General features: G+C 40.1%; 1 long non-coding RNA gene across 1 annotated transcript in view; it reads left to right on the forward strand.

Annotated features, from left to right (window-relative positions):
• Positions 1-25,613, forward strand: part of LOC142748094 (uncharacterized) — a 384,295-nt gene that overhangs the window by 69,621 nt on the left and 289,061 nt on the right. The gene's annotated exons all lie outside the window — the stretch shown is intronic.

Below are 25,613 nucleotides of genomic sequence, written 5' to 3' on the forward strand. Positions count from 1 at the left end.
GAAAGAACCAAATGCTACTTGCTTCCATAACTCCCATAAGGAGTGTTTATGAAGGCTACAGTGGTCAAGAATGGGTGAATGAGGGACACTAGACCTCCTATCCTCTGACAGGTGAGGGTCCCAAAGGTGGGACCCACACCTGTCAGATATTGATGGCATATCCGGTGAATATGCCATAAATGCTTAAGATGGGATTAAGTCTTTTAGTCCAAAATGTCACATAAAATAAATGGAAATGGCGCCTCTGTCACTTTTTGCTTGTGTATTTCAGGTCTGACCTGACCAAATATAGGCGGTTGAACAATTGTTTTTTGGAACAGAAAATGTTGCACATACTATATTTAATTGAAGCATATGCAACAAATTGAACCACACTTTGAAAACTGTTGAAAACTGGGAAACTTTAAAAGAAACTGGTGTCTTTTTTATAAATTTGGCACACTTGTAGCATTTTCATCTGTTATACATGTGCCCCAGTGTGGCGTAAAATATTTGATTGCAAGTATGTAAATGAGGATATTAATAAACATATTTAATATTATGCTTATGTATTCCATAACGTTAATTTCATAACTGAAGCCCTAATTTAGACAACACTGAATGACAGCAGATAATTGCCTCCTAGAAATAAATAGCTACTTAATCACTGCAAAACATCCTTTGTTTATATTGTGAGAGGTGTAGATCTATATCATTTTTTTGCCATTCTAATTTCCACTAAGATACAGATGTATTTTTGCTTCACAAGAATGACTGGAAATATCTTTGCAAAACCTGTATGGCTTTTAATAATGAAATTGGTGTTACATGACAGGCTAAAAGTTGACCTTCCATCTGTCTATCTACTGTCCCAATTTAATATTACTAACAATTAGCAAAGATATTTTATAAATAACTTAAAGTGAAATTCCGGGCAAATCTTCAAAATTAGTAAAATAGAACTACGAGAGCAATGTTACATATCAGGAACGTTAATTCTTTAAATCCGGTCCCTCAAATGTAAGTTTCCAAGGTGCTCTATACACTATATGCGGTAATAGCACAGAAAATAATAAAATGGCTGCATGTTACTGTGCTGCACGTGAGAAGGTGCCAAAACAACGCCCCCTCCGCATTTGGACCAGAAAGCATAGGGAATAACCTCAAAGAAGCAGAGAGCACTTAGTATTATCAGTATTATGTGCAGGTGACCTGCAGGGGGCGGGCAGAGCAGGAAGTCTATGAGGTGCAGTTTCAGCCAATAGCTGCACAGCTCTTAGTGATGTCAGAGAAGAGGTGTCTATTTGGCAACTTCTCCTGTACAACTCAGTAACAGGCAACCATTTGGCTTTATCTTGTGGCATTAAAGAGTGTACAGAGCACCTTGAAAACTTGCATTTAGGGGACCAGAGTGAAAGAATTAATGGCCCTGGTATGTTACATGACAGTAATAGGTTCATTTTACTAGTTTTACTTTAACAATACTTGAACTATAGCGTATTGATGGCTCAGAGCAGGGGTGCAGCGATTTCCCAAGCCAGGGTGCCTACAGGCCCCCTTGAAACATTAAAAAAGTGTGATCACTACCAGAGACTTGTAGACACTGTGTGAAGTTGTGTGGTGCCTCATTGCTTCTATTCAATAATTCTGATAGGTGCTGGGCCAGGTCAGCTCAGAACTTAAATGATTAACATCACATGATAATATTTGAGATTGGCTTCATGCATTTCAGCCTAGAAGGCATATATTTATGTTTCATACACACTCATACTTACGTGCTCTAGCTATGTGTTAGTATGTTTACTTTCATTTATAACGCTTAAACCCATGAAGGGATAAATAATATTTCTAAAATGTTACATCTACAATATGTATTCTATCTATTTGTGTAATGTCTTGACTGTGTCTGTAGTGTTCATAAAGGATTATTAACTAGGTGTAAGCAGCCCTCTTTTAAATAGCTTACTAGTTTCTAGTAAAGTTTTCTGGATTTACGGCAGTTTTGCCATTCAGGAGTCTGTCTGGATAACAATCACTATAGGAGCTGTTTTTCCAAAACAGATATAACTAACAAATGTCTGAAAATATTTTAAAAACATAACAGATAAGAAAACAATAATCTTGTGGAAATATGAACGAAAAAGTGCAGTCTTTCCTCTACTTGTCCTCTCCATTGATGTGTAGCCATGACCCTCTCGCAGAGTACCCGGGGACAACAGCACTGGGGAAGCTGATGACATCACTGTCAATATTACATTATTGACAGAAAAGTCAGGAGTTTCCCCAGGGCCGGTGTCCCCGTACAGAGGAAGTATCCGGTAGCACTTTGCCCGGGGACTCCAGTCCTGGGGAAGCTTCTGATCTCTCTGTCCATATAATGACAGTGACGTCATGAGCTCCCCCAGCACTGTTGTCCCCGGGCGCTCTTCAAGGATGTCTAGGCTGTTAGCTCAACGTATGTTTTTGTTTACTATTATAACTAACATTTAGTCTTTGGTTATACTTGAGTCCAAGGAACAAGATAAAGTCCATTTCAAACCAAACCATACTGTAGGTAAAGTTTTATCTTTGTGAGTATGAGTCAGACTTACTAAACATTAGTGTGCATGCTTTATATTTAGTTATTCTGTCCAAGTGCCTTTAACAAACCTTCTTATAGTAAGCTTCTACCAGGCCACACCTGTGTTCAGAAACCAATTCCATTGATCTGGATCTTTGTACACATACAGCTAATTATAGTTTCTGTTCTCTATTTATTTTCCAGGTTCGCTGTAAAAACTCCCTTTGTTAAATAGTGCAGGAATGTTTATCATGATCAAGAGAGAATGCCCAGGTTAATACTGTGGAGAGTTTCTAACAGAAATCTCATGATCAATGGATTCTATCTTTTGTATAAGTCAAGGACAGCTAGGTGAACTAGAAAGATATACTATAGGGCAATAAAAAACGTGATCCAACCTGGGGAACAGATAAAATAAAAAAACAATATATATATATATATATATATATATGTATATATATATATATATATCATACTAGAGAAGTGGAAAATATTAAAACTTGTGAACTTTGTCACGTTCTTGGTTTGTTATTGATGGTTTGATCCAGTGGCAAAATTCTGAATAATACAGTATACAATATATGAAAACATATCCTAAAAATGAAAATTATGAAAATAATATAATAATAATATAAATTCTTGATTCCTATACACAATGCTAAGCGAATACATGAGAAAGTAATTATTATTTCTTTAGGCTCTGTTTACATTATATTTGTGACATATGTTGAGTCAATACATGTGGGAGTCACTCATGCCGGCACCTATCACATTCTTCAGATCTGAGCCTCTCAGGCTTCCGTAGTATCTCATCGTCACATCACCATGATGACTATATATTTACACAATATCGTCCGTCTATTTCAATCCACAAAAAAACTCATATATGTCCGCAATACCCATCCAATCCTTGTAAACATAGTGACCCGGTTGCTTGCTCTATGTGCATTTATATAAATTTTTATATTTTAAAATTACGTGATATAACTGCAAATATACAATTTTAAAATACATTTATATACATACATTTTTTATAAACAATACATATGGTGTACATCCATACCCATATTATTATTATTTTAACCTGTTATACGTGCATTTTTATATTCCCTACAAGGGGAATCAACTGTGTTTCTTGGTTGACGTTTATCGCATACTATAATGAATGTGACCTGTAACCTTGACCCGGAAGTTTTTGTTACTGCCGAACTAAACTTTGGATATAAAAAAGTATTCACCTTGAACCTACATATCATTTGTGCCTAACCTGATGACGAGGCTGGTTTGGCCTTGAAATGCGTTGTTTTACCTGTGCAAATAAATTACCTTTGAATCTCATCTGATTTCGCTCTCCATCGTTTTACACCATACCTACACGGCAATGAAGTAAATACCCACGGCTGCGCCCTTGAATATTCCGCTGTTTTTTCTTGACCTCCAGTATATATCGAGACTGCAACCGCTCTCGGATCGGAACTTGGGCTGCAACCCTGTTCAAACTTTTCACTACAGTGGCCCACTGGAGTACTCTCTACTGGATGTTGTGCTCCTAGCATAACCACACCAGGTCAGCATATTTGACCACAGTTCTCTACATCTATTGTTTTTTTACTGATTAATGCACTATGCGCGCTTTCTTTTTCCTTTCCCGTTTAATCAACCTGTATGGGTATGCGTAACAAAATGCAGTGCATTTTGGGAAGGCTATCTGCAAAGCATTATGGGGACACCGGTCCGATGTCATGTTATCCTTTTTCTAATATGTAAAATGTCGGCCGGCATTGCAAACCCCAAAAGTTTTGGATTTTGCCTAATTGAAAACTTTTGGGAAATTCTGACTCTAAAGTTACACAGGTCAATCAAGTACATCCTTTCCTAAATCAAATATACGTCTTTCATTGCTAAATTATTTAGCATTTGTCATTTTATGCTATTTGTCATTAGATAACAATTTATCCCTTTTTTGAATTCCGTCTTAGTATCTGCTATCTATTTACTTTTTTGATTATTGTATTTAAAGGCATAGTTAAATACACCTTTTCAATTTCAAAACATGTAGATCCCATAAAAATGTATCCCTCACAGAAGTTTTTTTTTTTTTTATACTTATAATGGGAGAGAACGGCAGACATATGTACATAACTATATAGTCATACAGTTTCATAAGTCTGGGGCATAAATTTAGCATAACCATTCAATAATATATCACAAACGTGGTGTGAACAAAGACTCAAATATTTGTGAAACTCGTGTAAAAGTCAAACAATAAAAGAAAGTTATTCATTGCTGGGGTTCTATGCAAATCAGCTCAGATTATGTACCTGAATGCTAATAAATACAATGGGTTTGCTAATAGATTAAATCATAAGTACTTTTGAAAATCAAAAACTGAAGATCCCTGGTAAAGAAGACATGAGGGGTTGGAAGTGTAACCATCCTGACAAAGACTGGTCAGGCAGAATTTCAGGCAGAATTTTATCTACTTATACATTTTTCCATCAATGATAAATGCACAAAAAATTAAACTTAAACCCTTTGCAACATCCAATGTACAGCTGAGATCGCACCATACGCATCATACACAGCTGTTTGAAACACCTGACACCTGGCCATTTAACGTCTCTGATTCCCCGGCATCTATGTGGTTTGACAGAGGGACGGGGCTTCTTCATTACTCTGATCACCCCCCCCCACGCAATGAAATTGTGGTGTGCCGATTGGTTGCCATGGCAGCCAGAGGCCTATTTAAGACCTTCTGGCCTGCCATCAGTGAACTATTATTATGCTTTGGCAGAGGCAAGGCATAATAGAAATCACAAATTAAGGCAATATACTGCAATACATAAGTATAGCCAGTGGTGTATCCCCATAGGTCCGTTATGGGCGGCCGTCCATGGGCCGAGGCTCCCAAAATCCATGGCTGCCCAAAGACCACATCACAGTTTTGTCAAATTATTGCCATGAATCATTGCAATAACCACGACAAAACTGAAGGCCCCCGGACTCCATTGTATCCGCGTCCTTTGAACGCGGATACAATTGATATTGCTGGCAAGGCAAGGGAACTATCGGTTCCCTTCCCCGCCATTCCGCCTGTTTTTGTGATGCATGATGTCATCCCGCCACTTGCGTTGCTCCGCTGTATGTGGCCTGGTCAGAAGAAACCAGGCCTGCCTCGTCGGAGTGAAGAACGGTGCTGGAACTGGGACTGGTAAGTGTGGCGCTAACTACAGGGGGTGGCATATTCTACAGAGGGTCAGTGTGCCGTATCTACATGGGGCTGTGTGGCGCTTTCTACAGGGGGCTGAGTGACGCTATCTACAAGGGGGCGGTGCTATCTACAGGGGGGGGTGTGGCACTATCTACAGGGTGGTGGCGCTATATACAGTGGGGTGGCGCTATCTATAGGGGGCTGGAGCTATCTAAAGGGGGGTGTGGCACTATCTACAGGAGGCTGTGTGGCGCTATCTACAGGGGGTGCTGTTTGGCGCTATCTACATATGGGGTGGTGCTATCTTTAGGGGTGTGTGTCTGACTATTTAGAGGGAGGCTGTGTGGCACTATCTATAGGGGAGATGCGGTACTATTTACAGGGCGGCCATAAGGCACTATCTCCAAGGGGTCTGTGTGGCGCTATCTACAGGGGGCTGTGTGGCGCTATCTATAGGGGGGGCTGTGTGTGGCGCTATCTACAGGGATGTGAGTGGCACTTTCTAAAGGGGGCTTTGTGTGGCACTATCTACAGAAGGTTGTGTGATGCTAAGGATGTAGCCATCTTTATCTTGAAATGTCATTGAAAAAGTCAAGATAAAGGATCTTGCCAATGTGTATTTCATGCATCAAATGTCAAGATAAGAACGGCTACATCTGTACAGGGGCTGTGTGGGGTGCTATCTACAGAGGGCACTGTGTATGTGTTGCTTTACTTTACAGTGTTTGACACAATTATATTCAGGGGCACAGTGTTTGGTACTATTTTATTCAGGGGTGAAGTGTATGGGTATTATTATATTTAGGGGCACAGTGTGTGGCACCGTGAGAATTATATCTTTGTTTATAGGTGTGGAAATGTTGGAAAAGTGAGGAGCCACCTGAGAGACATCTGAGTGGCAAATTCTGCAGAAATGGGTCATGGCTGGGAGAAGTCGTCATGAGGTCTGGACCGGATGGAAAACTACTAGAATCTGAGAAGACGTCATCTGTGAGCCACTGTATTTATAGAGAATCTGTCCTGTCTTCTGACATATTTATTATAGGAAATCCTTATATTTCACATAATGTCTTTGTTTAGTCCAGGACTGATAGACAAATGGGTGATACCATTCCCCTTGTCAGGAGGATGTGTCCCTGCACAGTGCGATACTGTCAGCGATGGTTGGAGACTTACAGTATGTAGGGACACAGCCCTCTGACAAGGGGATTCGTAACACCCATTTGTTAATGCTTGCACAAAAAGGTAGTGTTAACAATAGTTAGGACGCGGCAGGGCGGCGGTGGAGAAGGGGGCCCCAAGTCTGGGTAACAGCCCAGGGTCTAAGGCCTAATTAATCCGCCACTGAGTATAGCAGTGCATTGCATAAACAATCTATAAATCACATGATAAAGTCCCATATGGCCTTTTAAGACTTGCTGTTATTCCCATTCATTGTTGTTCTCTCAACCTCCGGGTGACGCAACACTAAACAGTGCTGACATCTATGCCTAGGTGCATAGCGATCTGCCAGAGAGATAAACCAAGGTCTTTCAGTTCAAGGATTCTGTCCCTCTCAATTTGCGACAAGTGGCGATAACTGGCACGTCGATGAACAGTAGTCATCGCACAATGAACGTTTTTTAATCTCATGGAACCTCAAAAATCAGATCAAGTGGTGTGGGATACACCACTTGATCCGATTTTTGAGGTTTCATGTGGCTAAAAAACTTTGCGTTCAATCTGGTTTTTATGCCCCTCCCACATGCCACAGATAGGAGCTTGGTGCTTGAAAATTTGATAAATTGCAGATCTTAGCGACACCTGCTACTTCCTCGATTTGCATAACCTTACAGCTTGCTTTTCTTGGTGTTGCAATTTCAATGTTGAGGCGTGTATATTTACAAAAAGCAGGGTTGCCAACTTAAAGGCTACGTCCACCTTCAAGATGCAGCCTGTTTTGGCCTTGTGGCACAGCCATTTTTCAAATCTGACTTGTGTTACTTATGTGGTAATAACCTGGGAATGCTTCTGAGTTATTCTGAGATTGTTTTCTCGTGACATATTGTACTTTATGTTAGGGGAAAAATTTGGTCGATAAATTTGATATTATGTATTCCATAACGTTAATTTCATAACTGAAGCCCTAATTTAGACAACACTGAATGACAGCAGATAATTGCCTCCTAGAAATAAATAGCTACTTAATCACTGCAAAACATCCTTTGTTTATATTGTGAGAGGTGTAGATCTATATCATTTTTTTGCCATTCTAATTTCCACTAAGATACAGATGTATTTTTGCTTCACAAGAATGACTGGAAATATCTTTGCAAAACCTGTATGGCTTTTAATAATGAAATTGGTGTTACATGACAGGCTAAAAGTTGACCTTCCATCTGTCTATCTACTGTCCCAATTTAATATTACTAACAATTAGCAAAGATATTTTATAAATAACTTAAAGTGAAATTCCGGGCAAATCTTCAAAATTAGTAAAATAGAACTACGAGAGCAATGTTACATATCAGGAACGTTAATTCTTTAAATCCGGTCCCTCAAATGTAAGTTTCCAAGGTGCTCTATACACTATATGCGGTAATAGCACAGAAAATAATAAAATGGCTGCATGTTACTGTGCTGCACGTGAGAAGGTGCCAAAACAACGCCCCCTCCGCATTTGGACCAGAAAGCATAGGGAATAACCTCAAAGAAGCAGAGAGCACTTAGTATTATCAGTATTATGTGCAGGTGACCTGCAGGGGGCGGGCAGAGCAGGAAGTCTATGAGGTGCAGTTTCAGCCAATAGCTGCACAGCTCTTAGTGATGTCAGAGAAGAGGTGTCTATTTGGCAACTTCTCCTGTACAACTCAGTAACAGGCAACCATTTGGCTTTATCTTGTGGCATTAAAGAGTGTACAGAGCACCTTGAAAACTTGCATTTAGGGGACCAGAGTGAAAGAATTAATGGCCCTGGTATGTTACATGACAGTAATAGGTTCATTTTACTAGTTTTACTTTAACATTACTTGAACTATAGCGTATTGATGGCTCAGAGCAGGGGTGCAGCGATTTCCCAAGCCAGGGTGCCTACAGGCCCCCTTGAAACATTAAAAAAGTGTGATCACTACCAGAGACTTGTAGACACTGTGTGAAGTTGTGTGGTGCCTCATTGCTTCTATTCAATAATTCTGATAGGTGCTGGGCCAGGTCAGCTCAGAACTTAAATGATTAACATCACATGATAATATTTGAGATTGGCTTCATGCATTTCAGCCTAGAAGGCATATATTTATGTTTCATACACACTCATACTTACGTGCTCTAGCTATGTGTTAGTATGTTTACTTTCATTTATAACGCTTAAACCCATGAAGGGATAAATAATATTTCTAAAATGTTACATCTACAATATGTATTCTATCTATTTGTGTAATGTCTTGACTGTGTCTGTAGTGTTCATAAAGGATTATTAACTAGGTGTAAGCAGCCCTCTTTTAAATAGCTTACTAGTTTCTAGTAAAGTTTTCTGGATTTACGGCAGTTTTGCCATTCAGGAGTCTGTCTGGATAACAATCACTATAGGAGCTGTTTTTCCAAAACAGATATAACTAACAAATGTCTGAAAATATTTTAAAAACATAACAGATAAGAAAACAATAATCTTGTGGAAATATGAACGAAAAAGTGCAGTCTTTCCTCTACTTGTCCTCTCCATTGATGTGTAGCCATGACCCTCTCGCAGAGTACCCGGGGACAACAGCACTGGGGAAGCTGATGACATCACTGTCAATATTACATTATTGACAGAAAAGTCAGGAGTTTCCCCAGGGCCGGTGTCCCCGTACAGAGGAAGTATCCGGTAGCACTTTGCCCGGGGACTCCAGTCCTGGGGAAGCTTCTGATCTCTCTGTCCATATAATGACAGTGACGTCAAGAGCTCCCCCAGCACTGTTGTCCCCGGGCGCTCTTCAAGGATGTCTAGGCTGTTAGCTCAACGTATGTTTTTGTTTACTATTATAACTAACATTTAGTCTTTGGTTATACTTGAGTCCAAGGAACAAGATAAAGTCCATTTCAAACCAAACCATACTGTAGGTAAAGTTTTATCTTTGTGAGTATGAGTCAGACTTACTAAACATTAGTGTGCATGCTTTATATTTAGTTATTCTGTCCAAGTGCCTTTAACAAACCTTCTTATAGTAAGCTTCTACCAGGCCACACCTGTGTTCAGAAACCAATTCCATTGATCTGGATCTTTGTACACATACAGCTAATTATAGTTTCTGTTCTCTATTTATTTTCCAGGTTCGCTGTAAAAACTCCCTTTGTTAAATAGTGCAGGAATGTTTATCATGATCAAGAGAGAATGCCCAGGTTAATACTGTGGAGAGTTTCTAACAGAAATCTCATGATCAATGGATTCTATCTTTTGTATAAGTCAAGGACAGCTAGGTGAACTAGAAAGATATACTATAGGGCAATAAAAAACGTGATCCAACCTGGGGAACAGATAAAATAAAAAAACAATATATATATATATATATATATATATATGTATATATATATATATATATATATCATACTAGAGAAGTGGAAAATATTAAAACTTGTGAACTTTGTCACGTTCTTGGTTTGTTATTGATGGTTTGATCCAGTGGCAAAATTCTGAATAATACAGTATACAATATATGAAAACATATCCTAAAAATGAAAATTATGAAAATAATATAATAATAATATAAATTCTTGATTCCTATACACAATGCTAAGCGAATACATGAGAAAGTAATTATTATTTCTTTAGGCTCTGTTTACATTATATTTGTGACATATGTTGAGTCAATACATGTGGGAGTCACTCATGCCGGCACCTATCACATTCTTCAGATCTGAGCCTCTCAGGCTTCCGTAGTATCTCATCGTCACATCACCATGATGACTATATATTTACACAATATCGTCCGTCTATTTCAATCCACAAAAAAACTCATATATGTCCGCAATACCCATCCAATCCTTGTAAACATAGTGACCCGGTTGCTTGCTCTATGTGCATTTATATAAATTTTTATATTTTAAAATTACGTGATATAACTGCAAATATACAATTTTAAAATACATTTATATACATACATTTTTTATAAACAATACATATGGTGTACATCCATACCCATATTATTATTATTTTAACCTGTTATACGTGCATTTTTATATTCCCTACAAGGGGAATCAACTGTGTTTCTTGGTTGACGTTTATCGCATACTATAATGAATGTGACCTGTAACCTTGACCCGGAAGTTTTTGTTACTGCCGAACTAAACTTTGGATATAAAAAAGTATTCACCTTGAACCTACATATCATTTGTGCCTAACCTGATGACGAGGCTGGTTTGGCCTTGAAATGCGTTGTTTTACCTGTGCAAATAAATTACCTTTGAATCTCATCTGATTTCGCTCTCCATCGTTTTACACCATACCTACACGGCAATGAAGTAAATACCCACGGCTGCGCCCTTGAATATTCCGCTGTTTTTTCTTGACCTCCAGTATATATCGAGACTGCAACCGCTCTCGGATCGGAACTTGGGCTGCAACCCTGTTCAAACTTTTCACTACAGTGGCCCACTGGAGTACTCTCTACTGGATGTTGTGCTCCTAGCATAACCACACCAGGTCAGCATATTTGACCACAGTTCTCTACATCTATTGTTTTTTTACTGATTAATGCACTATGCGCGCTTTCTTTTTCCTTTCCCGTTTAATCAACCTGTATGGGTATGCGTAACAAAATGCAGTGCATTTTGGGAAGGCTATCTGCAAAGCATTATGGGGACACCGGTCCGATGTCATGTTATCCTTTTTCTAATATGTAAAATGTCGGCCGGCATTGCAAACCCCAAAAGTTTTGGATTTTGCCTAATTGAAAACTTTTGGGAAATTCTGACTCTAAAGTTACACAGGTCAATCAAGTACATCCTTTCCTAAATCAAATATACGTCTTTCATTGCTAAATTATTTAGCATTTGTCATTTTATGCTATTTGTCATTAGATAACAATTTATCCCTTTTTTGAATTCCGTCTTAGTATCTGCTATCTATTTACTTTTTTGATTATTGTATTTAAAGGCATAGTTAAATACACCTTTTCAATTTCAAAACATGTAGATCCCATAAAAATGTATCCCTCACAGAAGTTTTTTTTTTTTTTATACTTATAATGGGAGAGAACGGCAGACATATGTACATAACTATATAGTCATACAGTTTCATAAGTCTGGGGCATAAATTTAGCATAACCATTCAATAATATATCACAAACGTGGTGTGAACAAAGACTCAAATATTTGTGAAACTCGTGTAAAAGTCAAACAATAAAAGAAAGTTATTCATTGCTGGGGTTCTATGCAAATCAGCTCAGATTATGTACCTGAATGCTAATAAATACAATGGGTTTGCTAATAGATTAAATCATAAGTACTTTTGAAAATCAAAAACTGAAGATCCCTGGTAAAGAAGACATGAGGGGTTGGAAGTGTAACCATCCTGACAAAGACTGGTCAGGCAGAATTTCAGGCAGAATTTTATCTACTTATACATTTTTCCATCAATGATAAATGCACAAAAAATTAAACTTAAACCCTTTGCAACATCCAATGTACAGCTGAGATCGCACCATACGCATCATACACAGCTGTTTGAAACACCTGACACCTGGCCATTTAACGTCTCTGATTCCCCGGCATCTATGTGGTTTGACAGAGGGACGGGGCTTCTTCATTACTCTGATCACCCCCCCCACGCAATGAAATTGTGGTGTGCCGATTGGTTGCCATGGCAGCCAGAGGCCTATTTAAGACCTTCTGGCCTGCCATCAGTGAACTATTATTATGCTTTGGCAGAGGCAAGGCATAATAGAAATCACAAATTAAGGCAATATACTGCAATACATAAGTATAGCCAGTGGTGTATCCCCATAGGTCCGTTATGGGCGGCCGTCCATGGGCCGAGGCTCCCAAAATCCATGGCTGCCCAAAGACCACATCACAGTTTTGTCAAATTATTGCCATGAATCATTGCAATAACCACGACAAAACTGAAGGCCCCCGGACTCCATTGTATCCGCGTCCTTTGAACGCGGATACAATTGATATTGCTGGCAAGGCAAGGGAACTATCGGTTCCCTTCCCCGCCATTCCGCCTGTTTTTGTGATGCATGATGTCATCCCGCCACTTGCGTTGCTCCGCTGTATGTGGCCTGGTCAGAAGAAACCAGGCCTGCCTCGTCGGAGTGAAGAACGGTGCTGGAACTGGGACTGGTAAGTGTGGCGCTAACTACAGGGGGTGGCATATTCTACAGAGGGTCAGTGTGCCGTATCTACATGGGGCTGTGTGGCGCTTTCTACAGGGGGCTGAGTGACGCTATCTACAAGGGGGCGGTGCTATCTACAGGGGGGGGTGTGGCACTATCTACAGGGTGGTGGCGCTATATACAGTGGGGTGGCGCTATCTATAGGGGGCTGGAGCTATCTAAAGGGGGGTGTGGCACTATCTACAGGAGGCTGTGTGGCGCTATCTACAGGGGGTGCTGTTTGGCGCTATCTACATATGGGGTGGTGCTATCTTTAGGGGTGTGTGTCTGACTATTTAGAGGGAGGCTGTGTGGCACTATCTATAGGGGAGATGCGGTACTATTTACAGGGCGGCCATAAGGCACTATCTCCAAGGGGTCTGTGTGGCGCTATCTACAGGGGGCTGTGTGGCGCTATCTATAGGGGGGGCTGTGTGTGGCGCTATCTACAGGGATGTGAGTGGCACTTTCTAAAGGGGGCTTTGTGTGGCACTATCTACAGAAGGTTGTGTGATGCTAAGGATGTAGCCATCTTTATCTTGAAATGTCATTGAAAAAGTCAAGATAAAGGATCTTGCCAATGTGTATTTCATGCATCAAATGTCAAGATAAGAACGGCTACATCTGTACAGGGGCTGTGTGGGGTGCTATCTACAGAGGGCACTGTGTATGTGTTGCTTTACTTTACAGTGTTTGACACAATTATATTCAGGGGCACAGTGTTTGGTACTATTTTATTCAGGGGTGAAGTGTATGGGTATTATTATATTTAGGGGCACAGTGTGTGGCACCGTGAGAATTATATCTTTGTTTATAGGTGTGGAAATGTTGGAAAAGTGAGGAGCCACCTGAGAGACATCTGAGTGGCAAATTCTGCAGAAATGGGTCATGGCTGGGAGAAGTCGTCATGAGGTCTGGACCGGATGGAAAACTACTAGAATCTGAGAAGACGTCATCTGTGAGCCACTGTATTTATAGAGAATCTGTCCTGTCTTCTGACATATTTATTATAGGAAATCCTTATATTTCACATAATGTCTTTGTTTAGTCCAGGACTGATAGACAAATGGGTGATACCATTCCCCTTGTCAGGAGGATGTGTCCCTGCACAGTGCGATACTGTCAGCGATGGTTGGAGACTTACAGTATGTAGGGACACAGCCCTCTGACAAGGGGATTCGTAACACCCATTTGTTAATGCTTGCACAAAAAGGTAGTGTTAACAATAGTTAGGACGCGGCAGGGCGGCGGTGGAGAAGGGGGCCCCAAGTCTGGGTAACAGCCCAGGGTCTAAGGCCTAATTAATCCGCCACTGAGTATAGCAGTGCATTGCATAAACAATCTATAAATCACATGATAAAGTCCCATATGGCCTTTTAAGACTTGCTGTTATTCCCATTCATTGTTGTTCTCTCAACCTCCGGGTGACGCAACACTAAACAGTGCTGACATCTATGCCTAGGTGCATAGCGATCTGCCAGAGAGATAAACCAAGGTCTTTCAGTTCAAGGATTCTGTCCCTCTCAATTTGCGACAAGTGGCGATAACTGGCACGTCGATGAACAGTAGTCATCGCACAATGAACGTTTTTTAATCTCATGGAACCTCAAAAATCAGATCAAGTGGTGTGGGATACACCACTTGATCCGATTTTTGAGGTTTCATGTGGCTAAAAAACTTTGCGTTCAATCTGGTTTTTATGCCCCTCCCACATGCCACAGATAGGAGCTTGGTGCTTGAAAATTTGATAAATTGCAGATCTTAGCGACACCTGCTACTTCCTCGATTTGCATAACCTTACAGCTTGCTTTTCTTGGTGTTGCAATTTCAATGTTGAGGCGTGTATATTTACAAAAAGCAGGGTTGCCAACTTAAAGGCTACGTCCACCTTCAAGATGCAGCCTGTTTTGGCCTTGTGGCACAGCCATTTTTCAAATCTGACTTGTGTTACTTATGTGGTAATAACCTGGGAATGCTTCTGAGTTATTCTGAGATTGTTTTCTCGTGACATATTGTACTTTATGTTAGGGGAAAAATTTGGTCGATAAATTTGATATTTATTAGAGAAAAACACCAAAATTTAGAGAAAATGTTCACAAATGTGCATTTTTCTAAATTTTAATGTATCTGCTTGTAAAACAGATAGTAATACCACACAAAATAGTTACTAGTTAAACATTTTCCATATGTCTACTTTTATGTTGGCATTGTTTTTAGAATGTCCTTTTACTGTCACCGACAGTGTGCGTCGGGAACGACTCAGTGACTTCCTGTCACTCTGACAGGAAGACCATCAGGACCAGCAGTAGGCTGGTCCTGATAGGCTTCTGTACATGGCAGACACGAAGGCCATTGTTTGACCTTCAGTTGCCATTGCAACCATCGGCAAGCCCCGCGATTTCATCGTTGGGGGTGCCGATGCAATACAAAACCTCTAAAATTAAAGAGTTAATTGCTGAAGTCAGAGACAGCTGACCTCCCAGTTCCCGATGCACACTGTCACTGACAGTGTGCACCGGCAACCACACAGTAACTGTATGTCCTGGTGTGCTAGGACACTGGCCATCAGGACGTACAGTTGCGTTGTGGTGCGCTTAGGGGTTAAAAAAAATGTCTATCAGTGTGATTGGTGCAACTTTCAAAATATTTTTTATTAAACATAATTTTTACTTTTTGAGATACAGCTGCTTTGTATCCTGTATACAGAGCAATTGTATCTAGCGCTGAGACCTGTATCCGTCAGGTGAGCAGCACTGATGAGGTCAGTGACAGTGGATCCTCCCTGTCTCTAACATGCAAGATCTAGCTGCTATCAATCACATCTAAGTTCACAACTTAGATGTAATCGATTACAGGTGGATCTGTATATCAGAGACACACAGGACCCGCTTTCACTGAACCCATCAGTCCCGCGGACCTGAGCGCACAATACAGCTGCTCTTTATACAGAATACAAAGCAGCTGTATTTCAAAAAGTAAAAATTATTTTTAATAAAAAGTATTTTGAAAGTTGCACCAATCACACTGATAGACCTTTTTATTTAAAAACAAACAAGCGTTTTCAAATGTGTACATATGTAACCTTTAATTGTTTCGTCTTCCTATTAAACAGCTAACATTTTTACATAAACACTGGAAAGACATAAAAACTGATAAAGAGTTAAAAGTAATATACTGAATGTTTATGGGTCAGAATGCCAAAATCACAACATTATAAGCATTTACCTTAAACTGTAAAATGATGCTAATTACAATCACAATAACCATAAGCTCCTCCAACTTAAAAAAAAAATAATGGATCCTGGAAAAGATGCCCCTATTTTAGACAGCTGGCAATCCTGACCAATATTTACCCGACCTATGTCTGTCTAGCTGTTGCCAAAGTACCACTATGCCATGACATTTGGAGAGTCACAGGTTGCAGACTACTAAAGAAAATGTGTAAGGTATATGCATTCCTATAGACAGGGGCGTAACTAGGAAAGTCTGGGCCCCATAGAAAACTTTTGACTGGGGCCCCCCCTCCTCTGGGTATCACACAACCCCCCCCCTTGTAGATAGTGCCTCCCTATAGATTCCACCCCACACAGCGCCCCCCTATAGATAGCACCATACACAGCCCCCTGTAGATAACGCCATACAGCCCTAATCCCCCCTGTAGATAACACCATACAGACCCCCCCTGTAGATAATGCCATACAGAGTGCCCCCTGTAGATAACGCCATATCGATTCCCCCCTGTAGATAACGCCATACAGAGTCCCCCCTGTAGATAACGCCATACAGAGTCCCCCTGTAGATAACGCCATACAGACCCCCCTGTAGATAACGCCATACAGATCCCCCCTGTAGATAATGGCATACAGACCCCCTGTAGATAACGCCATACAGAACCCCCCTGTAGATAACGCTATACAGACCCCCCTGTAGATAACGCCATACAGACCCCCCTGTAGATAACGCCATACAGACCCCCCTGTAGATAACACCATACAGAACCCCCCCGTAGATAATGCCATACAGACCCCCTGTAGATAACGCCATATAGCCCCCCCCCAAAAAAAAACGGCCTACAGTTTGTCCTATAAAAGAGATGTATCCCCTATTCACAGGATAGGGGATACATGTGTGATCGCTGGCAGCGATAAGGAGAACGGGGGACCGAAAGTCCCCCCAAGTTCCCCATAACTAACCTCGGACTTCCGGAGTCTGCGCAGTTCAATAAAAATAAAAGGTGCGCTGGTCACGCGCGACCAGTGCACAATTCATTTCTATGGAGCTGCAGACAGACCCCGGAAGTCCGAGGTTTGTCATGGAGAACTTCGGGGGACTTTCGCGGTCCCCTGTTCTCCTTTTCGCTGGGCGTCCCAGCGATCACACATGCATCCCCTATCCTGTGGATAGGGGATGCATGTCTTTTGTAGGAACAACCCCTTCAGTGGCGTCGCGCTGTAGCAGCCATAGCAGCTGCTAGCGGAGACTCCGGCCATGGGGGGGCCGTGCCGGCGGGTGGCACGGGCCCCCTCATGCTGCGGGCCCCGTAGCAGCCGCTATGGCTGGTATAGCGGTAGTTACGCCACTGCCTATATATTATATCTTACACTGGCACACTCTTTTACATGCTCACAGAACTGGGAACATAAAATATACAAAATATAAATGTATTTAGTGATTAACCAAAGACAAATGTGTGACTGTAGAAACACAGCCTAGAGTTCCAGGCACAGCTTTAGTCAAGTATGCTTCTGCAAAAGGGAGATGGATGGGAAAGCTGTCTTACAGTGACTGGTTACCAGGAGGAGCTGATAGAGGGAGAGAGGAGGAGAAGTCAGGCGTTATTACAGGATGTGTTTGTGATAGAGGTTTTAGCTCAATTGGAGCAAATATGGCTGACAAGAGGTACCTTCTTCATCAAAGCAAGGGGTGCAGAGTTTGCAGTCACACCCGGGCCTTGGAGGCTGGGGGACCCAAAAGTCCATAAAAAGAAACCAGTATAATAAATGATATATAGTAGGTGGGGGCCCTGTTATAGAATTGGGGCCCCGGATCTTCAAGTTTTGCCTCTGCATGAGAGACTGTACTTGCAAGACAGTAAATACACATTTACAGCAAATCAAGATAGACTGTCAAGTTTTTATTTTCTGCTGGGAGTACGCTTTTTGGGCAGACCTGTGGAAAAGATAAAGCATGTCAATTATTCTGAACAGAATTCAGAGGAACCTATTACGCCTAATGGGTAAATTAAGGACTATAGGTTTAGAAAATATAGACGCCTAATGGGTAAATTAAGGACTATAGGTTTAGAAAATATAGTTTGTAATTGGATTGAGAATTGGCTCAAGGACCGTATCCAGAGAGTTGTGGTCAATGATTCCTACTCTGAATGGTCCCCGGTAATAAGTGGTGTACTCCAGGGTTCAGTGCTGGGACCACTATTATTCAACTTATTTATTAATGATATAGAGGATGGGATTAATAGCACTATTTCTATTTTTGCAGATGACACCAAGCTATGTAATATAGTTCAGTCTATGGAAGATGTTCATGAATTGCAGGCAGATTTAAACAAACTAAGTGTTTGGGCATCCACTTGGCAGATGAAGTTTAATGTAGATAAATGTAAAGTTATGCATCTGGGTACCAACAACCTGCATGCATCATATGTCCTAGGGGGAGCTACACTGGCGGATTCACTTGTTGAGAAGGATCTGGGTGTACTTGTATATCATAAACTCAATAACAGCATGCAGTGTCAATCAGCTGCTTCAAAGGCCAGCATGATATTATCGTGTATTAAAAGAGGCATGGACTCACGGGACAGGGATGTAATATTGCCACTTTACAAAGCATTAGTGAGGCCTCATCTAGAATATGCAGTTCAGTTCTGGGCTCCAGTTCATAGAAAGGATGCCCTGGAGTTGGAAAAAATACAAAGAAGAGCAACGAAGCTAATTAGGGGCATGGAGAATTTAAGTTATGAGGAAAGATTAAAAGAATTAAAACTATTTAGCCTTGAAAAAAGACGACTAAGGGGGGACATGATTAACTTATATAAATATATTAATGGCACATACAAAAAATATGGTGAAATCCTGTTCCTTGTAAAACCCCCTCAAAAAACAAGGGGGCACTACCTCCGTCTGGAGAAAAAAAGGTTCAACCTGCAAAGGCGACAAGCCTTCTTTACTGTGAGAACTGTGAATCTATGGAATAGTCACCGCAGGAGCTGGTCACAGCAGGGACAGTAGATGGCTTTAAAAAAGGGTTAGATAATTTCCTAGAACAACAAAGTATTAACTCCTATGTGTATAAATTTTTCCTTCCCTTTTCTCGTCCCTTGGTTGAACTTGATGGACATGTGTCTTTTTTCAGCCGTACTAACTATGTAACTATGTAACTATGTAATATTAGAAAGAGATCTTACAATATGTAAATGATGAGATGATAAACAAGATCAAGTTAATAAGCATATATAAGTTTATATAGTCCAACTTGTAGAATAAGCAGCCAGAATGACCAGTTAATCTTGCTGATCAATTTATCAGAATAATATGTTATTGGGTCAAACTACCCATATAATACAAAACCCAAAATATTATAGAATGATGGAGTTTTTTTGATGTCCACTTGTTTCTGTGTACTCTAAGCAATGCTCCAAAGACATATATACAGTACTTATAGGTCAACTGACTTCCTATGAATTATCAAGGGTGGCAAATAACTTTACACTATACATAGTCGAGTTACATTATTATGACCACCTCCTACTTTCGACGCCGGCAGCGTGTAGCCCATGAAGGTAGTGATGTGTTGTGGGCTGGCTTGATGGGTATATAAGGTGTGAGATATGCTGTCTGAACACATATCACTCATTGTTGCCATAGGCAAAAGGGGCGATTTATCAGAGTTTCAAAAAGGGATGATTATTGGCTTTCGGGCCAAGGGTGGCAGTATTTCTCAAACAGCATAGTTTGTGAACTGTTCGTGTGCTGCTGTGGTGAAAGTGTATTGTGAGTGAACAAATGGCACCATTGGAAATAACCGATGTGGAAACTGCGGAGCACCAAGTGCCATTGATGTGAGAGGATAACATTGGCTACGAAGGTGCGCGAGGGCCGAACGACACGCAACAGTGGAGCAGCTCACAGTGAAAATCAACCAACGGGCTACCAGACGTGTGTCTAAAACAACACTTCATCGAACCCTACTGCGTATGGGGCTCCGAAGCAGATGAATGGTCACTGCTCCTATGATAACAAAGTTGCATCGAAAAAAAAGGCTTCAATTTGCATGGCAGCATCGGAATTGGACTGCCGATGATTGGCAAAGGGTTGCCTTCTCCGATGAGTCACATTTTCTGCTTCATCAAATAGATGGACGTTGGCATGTCAAGCAAGAAAGATCATAAAACAAACACCCTGCAACCATTGCTGGAAGAGCACAAGCTGGTGGTGGCAGCGTTATCGTCTGGGGAATTCTTTCATGGCATTCTCTGGGCCCACTCATCCATGTGGAACACACTCTCAACCGATTTTGGTGTGAATCCATAGTTGCAGATCATGTCCACCCATACATGCTGCTTGTCTTCCCCGGGGCAGATGAAATCTTCCAGCAAGATAATGCGACATGTCACACAGCTGGAAATGTCCGACAGAGGTTGAAAGTGCATGACCAAGACTTCCAAGTACTTCCCTGCCCCCTAATTCCCCAGACCTGAATCCAGTTGAGCACCTGTGGGACCACCGCGATCGTCTTGTTCGCTCTATGGATCCTCCCACACGCACCCTCCAGCAAATGTGAGATGCGCTGCAGTCAGCATGGCCCCAGATACCTGAGACAACCAATCAGCACCTTATTGAGTCACTCCCAGCCCGTCTAGCTACAATGCTGCACATGGCGTTTACTATGGACATTAGCTGGTGGTCATAAGAATGTGACTCGACTGTGTATTTCTTCACTGTTTTTAAATGGGTAATTGATTTGTGAGTATTGTGATGTGGTCTCTGAAGTGTCCCACTTACCTCTTCCTATGTAAGCTTTTCTGCACGTTAATGCACTAAACAACTGCTGCTATGTATAGCACCACACTAGTATTTAATGCACATTGTGCTGAAGTATAAATGAATTCTACTAAGTACTGGATGCTGATTGATTTAAATGCATACTGTAAATAGCTGGTAACATCTGTGCTGATTTACTATCCAGCATTTATTAGATGTCAGTAATAGGAAAGTGTGTTATAGCACAAAACATAATCACCAGTAAAAAGGACCACCAAAAGTTAGTGTGAAATGAACCCACATTGTCGTTACACTGCCTCTGTACAATAAATCAGTGGTCTCTAAAATTGTTAAAATTCGACAGTACTAAGAACATTTTACCATCTATTATTAAACTGTACCTACACATACTTTTATGGTTGTCCACTTTTGTAGCAATATAAAAAAGAGCCGCAAGTGTTTCAAAATAACAAAAAAACACTACTCACCTCTCCAATGCCCCGCCAGATGTTCTGGTGGTCCACAGCCACTCCTTGTTTACATGCTTCCAGCTATGACATATCGTAGTTCCACGTGACCTCTGTAGCCAATCAGCCTTCTGTACTACTGGCGTCACCGCTCGGATGACTGGCAGATTGTAAACAAAGACAGACACGGGACCACTGGGGGATGTGTGGAGAATCTATGCTGTATTGGCAGAGGATGAAGGAGGTGAGTAACGTGTTTTTTGGTTTTTTGCTTGTTTTTTTAAACATTTACGGCTCTTTTTTTAATCTTTTCAACCCCTTTAATCATTGTTTAATGAAAAGTTTTCAAAGCTTTCAAATATACTTTATGTTTCAACTCCTTGACATTTTCAAGTTATCTGTTTACTGTCAGTAAATTGAATTATTCTTGTTTATATCCAAAAGTCTAATACCCCGTAAAGACCTAAAACTTAAGACAACTCAGGTGACTACACTGTGTTTTTAGTTACATCTCCCTAGAAATGGCATCTAATATGAAACATACATGCAAATGGATGTTGCCCAAATTGTTTAGCATAGCTTGCATGCTTCATATAGATACGACATACGGAGGAATAAGTGGACACTTAGACTGGGTTCACACGACCTATTTTCAGGTGTAATTGGGGCGTTTTACACCTCGAATTATGCCTGAAAACACGGCTCCAATACGTCGGCAAACTTCTGCCCATTCATTTCAATGGGCTTTACGATGTACTGTGCCGACGACCTGTAATTTTATGCGTTGCTGTCAAAAGACAGCGCGTAAAATAACAGCCTCGTCAAAGAAGTGCAGGACACTTCTTGGGACGTAATTGGAGCCGTTGAATCCAATGAAGAACAGCTCCAAATTACGTCCGTAATGGACGCCCCGCAAAACGCGAGTACGAGCAATTACGTCTGAAATTCAGGAGCTGTTTTCTCCTGAAAACAGCTCCATAATTTCAGACGTAAATGCAGTTATCGTGTGCACATACCCTTACAGTTTACTAGTAAGCAAAATGTTCGCATCTCTACTATGGATTCTTGTATGCATGTGCTAATAGTATTCTTAAAAGATTCTGTGAAATTCTGTCAGTAATTTTCTATTGATGTAATAAACTTGGTATTAAGTGAAATTCTGTTTAATGATAGAGTGATAGACGTAGACTGTGTAGAGGAAACCACAAGACTTGTACTAATTGTGAAGCGAACCCTTGGGGTTATCTAAAAACTTTTTTTCAGTTATTAATTAAAAACATAATCTCGAAGTTGAGGAAGCCGGGATGCCACGAGGCACAAAGTGATAATTATGAAAATGTTGTTTTGCCAGTAAGGGGATCATAAAACTATTAATAACACTTTGAGAAATATTATAACTCTTTACTTCACATTAACCCAATTTAAAAGACATTTTACAGCTGATTTTTACATATTAAGGGTAACTTCACACAGCGCAAAAAACACCGCCCTAGATAGCCAGTACTGTTTTTTCAGCTTCACATTGCTTTATTGGGAATTTATGGTGTGGAATCCGCCTTAAGATAAAACAGCTTTTTTTTTGCAAGGCTTTTTCTGTAAAACACTACTGAGCAAATAGATATACCACAGAATTGTGATGTGACCACTCCACTAACCAAACAAGCACTTTTACCTACTTTTGTCTTACCACCTTCATTCCATTTAAATTGTAAGATTTTACATACAGGACAGTTTTACCTTGTGTTTCTTTGAGAAAATTCTGGTGAATAATTTACAATTTCTATTATTTCATATGCACTTTTGAACACAGGGTAGTCGCGGAAAAGATAGTATAGAGATCAGGAGTAGTGGCAAAACAAAGTATTTACTCAGACCGGTAGCACAAATAGGGTGTGAATACTTTTGCCAGGCACTCTATCTATCTATCTATCTATCTATCTATCTATCTATCTATCTATCTATCTATCTATCTATCTATCTATCTATCTATCTATCTATCTATCTATCTATCTCATATCTATCTATCTATCTATCTATCTATCTATCTATCTATCTATCTATCTATCTATCTCATATCTATCTATCTATCTATCTATCTATCTATCTATCTATCTATCTATCTATCTATCTATCTATCTATCTATCTATCTATCTCATATCTATCTATCTATCTATCTATCTATCTATCTATCTATCTATCTATCTATCTATCTATCTATCTATCTATCTATCATCTATCTATCTATCTATCTATCTATCTATCTATCTATCTATCTATCTATCTATCTATCTATCTATTCATTCATCTCTTCATGTATTATTGTACAGGGCATATGTTAAACATTTACACATTCTAAACCTTTAAGAATTGTATAAATCATTCCTCATACTTGTGACTACGAATGTATACAGATCCAGCCAAACAAATGATAACATGTAGAAAAGCTTATTCATATGTAAACCATTTTGATTAATAATTGGATCAGACCATAGATCCCTTATGTACTGTTATAAAAAAAAATTGGTAATGTGTTAAAGGGGTTTGCCCATCAGGGACGTTTATGGCATATCCCCATGATATGCTATAAATGTCAGATCAATACTGTAGATATGGGGCCCCCTAAACCCTGTTCTCCCTTTCTCGGTTCCAGCTGCCACTTCTTAATTTCTGACCATGTAATCAGGAAAACAGCTCGCTATTTCCATAGCTGCCATTCACTTCTATGGGAGTTACGTAAACAGTGTAGCTCAGCGAGTTACCCTGTTTTCGGAATTTCCAACCATGTAATCAGGAAGTAGCCCGGGAGGCAGCGGGAACTGAGAAAGGTAGAACGGGTTTTAGGGGGCCCGTTCGAGAGATAGGTGCGGGTCCCAGAGGTGGGACCCACTCTATCTGACATTTATGGCATATCCTTTGGATATGCCATAAATGTCCCTGATGGGCAACCCCTTTACACATACATTTTTGTAATACAGAAGACATTCTGAATGTTTTTAATCCCATAGTCATAGCACATAAGGAAATTGTAAACCGGGGGAAAATTAAACTAAAATGTTTCAATAATGAAATGCAAATTGCACATCTAATTTCTCTAGATGTCCACTTGTAAGGCCGCTTGAACAAGTTATTTAACATAGAAATGCGTTTGTTTTTCACTAATTAGTATTTATTAGGAAATATTAATATTAATATCCTCTATTATATAAAGGGTACTGAAATGAATGTTTTGTATTGGCCATTTGCTTTTTTTTTTGCTTTTTATAATTTCTACTTATTTCCATGGCAGACCTGCAAAGCAAACTCTTTATGATTCATATGTCTGCTATATATTGGTACAAATGTTAACAAAAGAATTCAGTGACAATGTCTGCAAAAGTAACTACGCAAATAGAGCTTGAAATGACTGATAATTTAGAAATGTTGAATTCAAAATTGCTTTATAAAGAGGTTTTTTTCTCCAAGAATAATGCAGAAATGTTCTGCTATTCCACAATTATCCAAGGTTGTACTAGTTACAAGTGCTCAAGGCAAAAATTCCACCTGGAAATGATTTTGTTTTTGTAGAGAGCTAAAATTGTTACTATGTGCAGTCTATATATAGTCATTTGGCATGGTACAGTATAATGTTTGCTTATTTTAGAACTTAACTTGGGGAAATTCAACCTTCTTCATATCTGATAAAGCATGATGCCAGGAGTAAAACAAAGAAGGAATGTGTTATAATATATAGTACATATGACAGTTATTGTGGAGTAGAACAAACGAAACAGTTAAGAAAACCTCTACAACTCAAGGGTTCTCCAGGCTCATATAAATCTACCTGTATGGGTTTCAATTTAGAATATTTTAAAAGTTTCTAAATGTTTGAATGTATAGATTATTCTTTGTTCCAGTGTCGTTACTCTGTTGGTCCCTGTCGTTGCCTGTTTCCCCCTGTTCCTGATGCCATATCATCCATATTGATGACATGTTACCTCAATTGCGGGCTACCGTGGTGATGTCCCTATGAACGACACCCAATGTGAAATATACATGCATCACTCTATAATGAATTCTCAGAAATA

The sequence above is a fragment of the Rhinoderma darwinii genome, chromosome 3 (assembly GCF_050947455.1).
Source record: "Rhinoderma darwinii isolate aRhiDar2 chromosome 3, aRhiDar2.hap1, whole genome shotgun sequence".
NCBI lineage: Eukaryota > Metazoa > Chordata > Amphibia > Anura > Rhinodermatidae > Rhinoderma > Rhinoderma darwinii.